The following is a 9411-nucleotide window of genomic DNA, read 5'->3' on the forward strand; positions in this document are numbered from 1 at the left end:
CTCTCTCTCTCTCCCTCCCTCCCTACCATTAAGTAACTTGTGCATTGTTTTACTTACTTCTTTTTGATATATCCGACCGAACAACAAACTTTCCAGTGATGTCTGTGAGAAAGGGATATTCACTCGACAAGCTCGCGCACTCAATCCACTCAGCATGATTTGCTTACCAGCTGGCGCAAATCAGCTATACAGGCATTAAATACTGAATGTTTTATATTCATTGCATACATATACTTCGTAGACATCTTTAATCTCTAATAACTCCATTCTGCTGTCTGTTGTCGGTGTTTCTTTGTCTGGACATGGCACTTATCACATGCTGTGTGGTATCGGCGTTTGGTATCGGGGCATTTTAATGAGTACGAGTACGAGTACAGGAGCTCAGTATCGGTGCATCCCTATATTTCATTAACAAATATACAAGGGACTAGGTATATAAAAGGTATATAATAAGCCACTAGAAGCTTTGCCGCAGGTTTTTACCACAGGTAATGGGTGTTCTTAGGTGCAAGTGGATGACAACCAGACATGTTGTCTTGGGCCCTGATGGAAATGTATTAATAATTACGGATACAGTGATATTGAAATTCTGTCCAGGTAATGATAAGCTGATGGCTGATAACCAACAAATGGCCAATATTAAAATTCTATAAATAAAAATGCACAATATTCAATATCATCTCCAATACTGGCTCTTAAATTGATGTTGATATGGTACTGATATATTGTGCATCCCTATTTTTTAAAAAGAAGAATTTGTTAAAAATTATCCTTTCACCAGTTAATGTAGTTTGTTGTCCTAGCTGTTTAAAGCAACTTCTGTAACACTTTATTGTACTGTGTCCTTGTTACACATTACATGTACTTACTATAGTAATAACAATAAAGTATGCATAATTACATGCAATTAACCCTAAACCAAACCCTCATCCTAATCCTAACCGTATAATAATTACATGTAGTCAATTAATATTGCTCAGTACTAAAATGTATAATTATGCAGTAACAAGGACACCGTAAATTAAAGTGTAACCGCAACTTCATATAGAACTCAACTGTGTGGTAACAGATATGCATATATTATACAATGAAATCTGATTGGATGAGCCACATTCAAAGTTAGAATGTGAGTGTCACGGGCAGGGTGTTCTAGAGATCAGGCAGGACGACGAAGATGACGAATACAAAGATATTTAATGACTTGACAACAGGAAATCCAGACAGGGTAGACATCATGCACACACGGTGTAACATTCACAATAACCGACCAACTAGCATACAAGAGACAGGAACTGATATAGGGCCGATAACGAGGGGCAGACAGGTGAGCACAATGAGGTGATTAACTAATAATGAGAACAGGAACAACCAAATAAGGACACAGAGGGAGAAATTACAATCAACAGTCCACAGGGGTGTGACAGTGAGTCAGAACAGAATCTGTTTTATAGGATTAATTAGTGGCGCCCACTTTTTTCCCATACGGATTTTTTAAAAAGTATTTGTTAAAGCCTTATAAGCCTTACAAGCCAACCAGCTATGAGGTAAATCACAACATTACAAACTTTTATTTGTAATAAAAAAAAGTATTTGAAATTTGGACAAAATGACAAAGGTACAAGACTTGAGTGAGGGAAAGAACTACAAGTCCATGAAGCACTGTAAACAACATAATGGAATTAAAAACAATGGAGAAAATATTTATTTGAAGTTGTTGAATATATTTATAGAAATTCTTTGGTGTGATTTGCTTGCTACGACTCTGATTGGTGGAATTTTCTGTACAACATAATGGGTAATGTAGTTCTTCACCATGAAGACTATTACTATTAACAACTGTTAATAGTAATTATTTTTTAAAGGGGACATAACACAGTTTCTGCTAATCTCATGTTAATCTTGAGTACCTATAGAGTAGTATTGCATCCTTCATATCTCTGAAGAGTCTTTAGTTCTATCAGATGTATAAAAGACAGATACAGCGTTACGCTTCTCTCTGAAAACAGTCGATCTCCTGGAGGCGTGCCGTGGGCGGAGCTAAAGAGTCACAAACATGCAATGCTTTTGCATAGCGATCGTCTGCAAGCTGTGACATCGACATAAATAATTCCCTTAACGCTGGGTTCTTTGGGAAGCTGAACAAGGTTATCTTTCCCTCACAACCAAAAACACAGTCCTTTGGTGACATTGGAGATTTTGTGGTCAAAAACAAAATGTAAAATCCTTTGCGAACAAGTCCTGTGCAGCGCTGCCGACGACTTCCGTAACCTGAATAAAGCACACTGATGGGCTGCTCTTGCTCTAGCTCTGGTTGATGTGTGTGCACGCTCTTCCTAGAGAAGTGCCCATAAAAGGAATTCTGCTCTTTATGACATCATACATCATACATCAACTCTCCAAAACATATATATATATATATTAACCCTGAAGGAGTGTATTTGGCACAGCAATGCTCCGTCATGTGTCCAACTCTTTTTCTGAGACTTTGGTCATGTTTAGCATGAGAATCCAACTCTTTAACAGTGTAAATAAGTCAGAATGCATGAAATAGCATTAGACATCCCCTTTAAAAAAAGTTGAAATAATGCAAACAAATGGCTTCACCAAAAGCATATACCATCGATGTATACTATTTTTAAGTTAGCATTAAAAATACATTTCCCTAGGAGAAAATGAATGACTTTCAGAACCTGATTGTAGTTATCTATCCATCTTTTCCTGAGTAACTGATGAGCGCTGCCATGATAGATTCTAACTTCCGTTGAAGTTCTCGTGTTCCAGTTTCCATAGAAATCCATTTTAAAATGGGGTAAAAAGATTGACTGAATAAATTAAACTGAAACTTTTTTCAATATAACTAAATATAAAAATGTGCACAGGGTTAAGCTGTGCTGTTGCTGGCTGCCACAGTAACAACAATGAGCTTGAGGAATTCCTGTAAAGTAGTGGTTTGCGTACCAGCAAATATGTCCGTGTCTGGCACTGTATGCCTTGCATAAATGATGACAAAAGAAAACGATCATGACTTGCGGCGCTTAAGTTAAAATACTGTGTGTGAAGTAATAAAATAATGTGTACTCTTATCATTTTGTGGAAAAAATTCCCCAAACTTCAGCCCGGTTCGGGAGCTGTATGTAGGCTATGTGCACTCATGTGTTTTCAATGCAGCTAAACTTCAGCCGCTTCATGTCATCTACCCACTCATTAAACTATGACAGATGAGTTACTGCAAAAATACGGACATTTTGAGACTGTAAAGTGATGAAACTATGGCACTATGTACTTAAAAAAAAAAAATTCATAGGTTTAACGTTATATTATCAGCTTGGAAAATATGTTAATTTGAATAGAAACACCAGAGACCGGAAATGTAAAGTCGCATTCAGGAAAAAGGTGGATAGGTAGAATTTTGATGGCTATTTGAATTCTGTGGAAATCGGAATTTATTTATTTATTTCTTTATTCATGGTCGCACATTCTGTATGTGTCTGCTCTTGTATACATTAACTGCTGCCACAAACTGACTCCATTCATTGCAGGGTACAGTGTAGAACTTTAGTTCGCTTGTTTTAGTTTGAATTCAGATAATGCACAGAAACAGAAGAGAGGGAGAAGGGGGAGCGAGCAAATGCCTTGACTTTCAAGCCATTATCACACCACACTAAGCACAGACAAACACTTTGCCTTGCACGCACACGCATGAATGCGTAATCACAAACTCCTCAACTTGACATGCGTCCTCACTTAATTGGAAATGTCGGATCAATGCTTTCTGATTACCAGGCTTCACAAGATAGTTTGTTTCTGGCTTACGGCAGTGGTTTTTATCCGGCTCGTTTTTTTTTTCCTTTAAAGACTAACCTCTCACTCTCTCTCTCTCTCCCTCCCTCAGTTCACTTGCAATGCCCAGCTGTAGCCAGAGCTATACTCACCCATCTGTAATCACCTTTTAATTCATTAAGAGGACAGAGCTTTGAATTCAGCAGCTCTACGGCATGTTGTTTCACCCACTGGCTAAAGTGGGCGGAGGATGAGATGTGAGCAGAATTATCTATTCCATCATTTTCTTGGGGTCTTTAAAAGGCTTTGAATTCCTTTGATATTTGCAAACAGAACTCCAGACAAGACGTCCTTCTGATTTCAGAAGCGAAGGGAGAAAACACATGAGTGAGCCGGCCTTGCTGCAGATAAAAAATGTAAAAAAATCTAAGAGTAATTTTTACGTCTGGTTGAACACACTTAGGCAGCTGCCAAACCAAGGGTTCACTCAAATGGATCAATAAAATAATTTTGTCCTAGTTCCGTGGCCATGGCAGAGCGCTCCGAACAGCAGATGAAAGAGCTCTCCGGCTTCTAATTAAATATTATGTTTTAATATAGTCTCCCTTATTTTATATGTTGAGGAAATTCAGAGTGTGGTTAGTCATCTCTTTTAAATAAGAAGGTAGGGGATATATACAGAAAAAAGACTGTCTAGCTACAGTAGTGGTGCTACTATCTGCCTTAAAAAATGTAGGGGGGAAAACATGTAATTTACATGTTTTTTTACATATTTATTTAGCAAATATTTTATCCAAAAATAGTAACAAATAAGAAAAAGCCAAGAAAAAGTCTAACTAGACATTTTGTTAGACTGCACTTAGTTTCAGATTTGTTAAAAAAAAAAAAATGTGTTGTTAATCTAAATGAACTTTAGTATTCAGATACAGTAGGCTTTATAGAGTTAATGATACATGCTAGAACATCTTTGTTTACATAAGCATAGCAACACCATAAGAGAAACTGCTCACTTTTCATTGGTTCTCATGTGTATCGTCAATGCGGCAGATTTAAATGTGTGAAACGTACAGGATTTGAGAACTAGGGCAGTCTCCCACACCACCTTTACAGTACTTCTACAATACGCTTTGAAAACCACTGTAATACAGTAACTGTCTTTAGTAGTATAATTTTTAACAGTGAACTATCCTCCAAGCTATTCCATCATAGTCTATTAATAGTGATGCAAAAAAACAATTCCGAAGGGAGCTCCTGAAGTCTGGCACATGCTTGAGAGCTTTGTCATCTCTCCCCACAATCCCATTATATATCAGGTCCTTAAAGCAATTTGAGGCTGAGCTCCATGCATGCCTTCCAGCCAGGAGCTTTAGGGACTGAGATATTAACTCTGAAATGGAGGTTTAAGAAGGAAAAAGGTGTCCACTTGGGAGTGGATACTGAGGATTAATTTCTCAAGTGCTTTTCTGTGCCTCTCTCCTTTCCCTTGCACCTCCTCGTTGCAGCTTAATATTCCAACTGCCTCTCCCACTGTCATTCAATATTTTTAAAACAAGGACTTTCAGAACACAGCACAAATGAAATGCAATTTAGGACTCAGAGCCCAAGTGTTTACCCACCTCTGAATGCAAACACTTGCAGTGGGGCCGACCAAGTGCAACCCTCAGGATAAAGGACTTATTGCGGAAAAACGGCTGTTTGATCCACCCAGTTTAAATGGTAATATTCAGAAAACGTGACACACTGACACAGCCCCACCTTCTAATGTTGTAAAAGAGACTTGTGTTATTATTTTATGTTATGATGTGACGGATCCGTACTCTTCTCTCTCGCAGGAAGTCAGATTTTTCACATTGGAAATCGCAGGTATATACCTCTCATATGTTATGAAATGGGTTTTTCTCCCCAGCCTTAAAATAATCGGCAGATGTCTCGGGTGCCCTCTGATATGAAAAATTCCATTTAAAAGGATGAGAGAGAGAATGGCGCCCCGGCCTATTTTCATTCTCTCACACGAAGATATATGAGAATGATGTTCTATTGTGAGGGGGGAAATGATGCCAATCGAACTGCAGAGAAATTCCTTCATAATTCAATTCAATTTCCTCCAAATCCCAACGGCGGCCTACAGTTCCAAAAAGATGGGGTGGGGGAGAGATGGAGAGATTGTGAGGGAGGCAGAGAGGGAGTGACAGATGCCAGGTGAGAAAAGGGAGGAGAGAAAGGTAACATATAGAGGGTGTGAAGAAACTGGGAGGAGAGAAAGGTTCAAATTTAGATGGTGTGAAAGAAGTAAAGGTGAGATGGAGAGGTGTTATAAGGAGTGTAGATTAGAGTGTTTGTTTCCCATCTTGTCCCGCTGATGGACAGGAGACCGAAGAGTTTGAAAGTTTATGGGTTCACAGCAAGGTCAACAATGACAGAAATTGCGATCTAACAAGAAAATGTCAAAGCTAGATTGCAGATTCGGCTACTGTGTGTTATTTGTCTTGCGCTCAACATAATCATTTATTGGTTCTCATGTGTATCGTCAATGCGGCTGATTTAAATGTGTGAAATTTACAGGATCTGAGAACTAGGGCAGTTTCCCACACCACCTTTACAGTACTTTTACAAAACCACTGTGATACAGTAACTGTCTTTAGTAGTATAATTTTTAACTGTGAACTATCTTCCAAGCTTTTCCATCATAGTCTATTAATAATGATGCAAAAAAACAATTCCGAAGGGAGCTCCTAAAGTCTAGCGCACGCTTGAGAGCTCTGTCATCTCTCCCCACAATCCCATTATATATCAGGTCCTTAAAGCAATTTGAGGCTGAGCTCCATGCATGCCTTCCAGCCAGTAGCTTTAGGGACTGAGATATTAACTCTGAAATGGAGGTTTAAGGAGGAAAAAGGTGTCCACTTGGGAGTGGATACTGAGGATTAATTTCTCAAGTGCTTTTCTCTCTCTTTTTTTGTGCCTCTCTCCTTTCCCTTTCACCTCCACGTTGTGGCTTAATATTCCGACTGGCTCTCCCAGTGTCACTCAATATTTTCAAAACAAGGACTTTCAGAACACAGCACAAATGAAATGCAATTTAGGACACCCAGCCCAAGTGTTTGCCCATCTCTGAATGCAAACACTTGCAGTGGGGCCGACCAAGTGCATCCCTCAGGATAAAGGACTTATTGCGGAAAAACGGCTGCTTGATCCACCCAGATTAAATGGTAATATTCAGAAAACTTGACACTTGTGCACCACTGACACAGCTCCACCTTCTAATGTTGTAAAAGAGACTTGTGTTATTATTTTATGTTATGATGTGACGGATCCGTACTCTTCTCTCTCGCAGGAAGTCAGATTTTTCACATTGGAAATCGCAGGTATATACCTCTCATATGTTATGAAATGGGTTTTTCTCCCCAGCCTTAAAATAATCGGCAGATGTCTCGGGTGCCCTCTGATATGAAAAATTCCATTTAAAAGGATGAGAGAGAGAATGGCGCCCCGGCCTATTTTCATTCTCTCACACGAAGATATATGAGAATGATGTTCTATTGTGAGGGGGGAAATGATGCCAATCGAACTGCAGAGAAATTCCTTCATAATTCAATTCAATTTCCTCCAAATCCCAACGGCGGCCTACAGTTCCAAAAAGATGGGGTGGGGGAGAGATGGAGAGATTGTGAGGGAGGCAGAGAGGGAGTGACAGATGCCAGGTGAGAAAAGGGAGGAGAGAAAGGTAACATATAGAGGGTGTGAAGAAACTGGGAGGAGAGAAAGGTTCAAATTTAGATGGTGTGAAAGAAGTAAAGGTGAGATGGAGAGGTGTTATAAGGAGTGTAGATTAGAGTGTTTGTTTCCCATCTTGTCCCGCTGATGGACAGGAGACCGAAGAGTTTGAAAGTTTATGGGTTCACAGCAAGGTCAACAATGACAGAAATTGCGATCTAACAAGAAAATGTCAAAGCTAGATTGCAGATTCGGCTACTGTGTGTTATTTGTCTTGCGCTCAACATAATCATTTATTGACTTACCTTCATATAGTCTAGACTAGGGCTTTTCAACTTTTATAAATCCCTCACAAAGACTCTCACTCAACCCAGAAACCCCCAATATAAAAAGGAAGATTAATTTGCTTTAGAACAACTTAAATGAAGAACATTAACATCACTACATTATAAAATGTATACAAGATCTCTAGTTAATGTTCATTCATATAGTTAAAAAAAATCCAAATCTGTGGGGAGTTTAGTGTTGATTGTTTAAAAGCTTTTTAGCTGTCAGTTTTTTTTTCCTTTTGACATAAACATTGTTTAAAAAATAATTTTCCTTCCAGATTTTTTCTTCTTTAGAAACATTGGTAATACATTAATGCGTTGCAGTGTTTTTTTCTTGTTATATTTTCATCAACAGCATTTTTTTATTAAAATAATTTAATTATCATGTCATCATTATAGCATTTTTTTAAAACTTTAACAAACACTTCTATCTGTAATTTCTTTGATGAGATTAACAGTAGGAAAATTCAATGAGAAAGCATTATTCCTGCTTTTAGTGCTGCTTAATTGCCCACGCTGTCTTTTCTTAGTGGCCACTTCATTAAAGAATGATATAAATTATATAACAGTGTGATTCTCTTTAAAATGTTAAAGTGTGTTCATCTACACCGTGCATTAGAATGTATACCCAATTATAGTGCTGTTCTCCATTATTTGATCACCATTTCATTAAAAACTGCTGCCATAGAAAATGTGCACAAGAATCTCTTTGTCATAAAATTGTGATGTGTATAATAGAGCAATGTTCATTGTGGCAGGCAAATACCACTGAGTTTTGTGAATAAGGCTTAATTTACATAGAAATGGCAATAAGTTAATTCGGGTGCTATTTCAGCACATTTACCTGAACGTTATTCAGAATATCTTCTTTTGTGTTCTGCAGATGATGACAGAGTTTTCATTGAATTATAAACTCCCTTTAACCTGGATTGTGAGTGGTTAAGACCCCAAATTTTACATTGAAATAAAAAAATTACTCCCTAGTGAATTCACTGCCTATATTCTATGTTTTATACTGCATATATATCTATGGACCTTCACAGATCCGCAGTGGTCCCTGGTTTAAAACTTTGGCCCTAGACCATTGAAGTTAAGTATGGCTGTTTTTATTTGACTTTTAGCATTTTTTAATTTTGTAATTTTTCCAAGGCGTTAAAACCAACTTTTTGTACAGATGTTTCATTGACAAGTCTGGAAAGGTCTGTTGTGCTGTCTGCTGTGATATATTATGTGTTAGAAATTGAAGGTTGTTTTCTCAGCTGCTGTCCTATGGTTAATATAGAGTTCTTTCCTGCCCTTGTGCACCCATACTGAGTAGGAGATGTACTGTGAACCACTGTGCTCTCGCTTGGTTAAAGTCGGTGGGTGAACTTTTGCTGCCATGTGTTAGTTAAAGGGGATCTGAGCGAGCGTTCAGGCTGCAGGGCTGCAGGCGTGTGCGGGGATCAATGAGCCGCTGCTTCAGAAGGCATGTAGAGCAGAGGAAAAATGAGCTGCACAAACAAACATGACAATGAAGGAGTGCACCTCGGAAGGGATGCAGCCAGCATAAAACACAGAGAGCTGAGAAAAGTGGGGGGGGGGGGGG

The 9411-nt window shown here is 38.5% G+C and overlaps 1 protein-coding gene across 1 annotated transcript in view; it reads left to right on the forward strand.

Moving 5' to 3' along the window:
• The first annotated feature begins 1491 nt into the window (after window positions 1-1491).
• The window catches only part of LOC107687432 (protocadherin-9-like), a 57337-nt gene continuing 49417 nt past the window's right edge, over window positions 1492-9411 (forward strand). The window contains exon 1 of the mRNA XM_016484781.1: window positions 1492-1544. The gene's annotated coding sequence lies outside the window, so the exon portion shown is untranslated. The remainder of the gene's footprint in view (window positions 1545-9411) is intronic.

The sequence above is a fragment of the Sinocyclocheilus anshuiensis genome, unplaced genomic scaffold, assembly GCF_001515605.1.
Source record: "Sinocyclocheilus anshuiensis isolate Anshui unplaced genomic scaffold, SAMN03320099.WGS_v1.1 scaffold205, whole genome shotgun sequence".
Taxonomy (NCBI): domain Eukaryota; kingdom Metazoa; phylum Chordata; class Actinopteri; order Cypriniformes; family Cyprinidae; genus Sinocyclocheilus; species Sinocyclocheilus anshuiensis.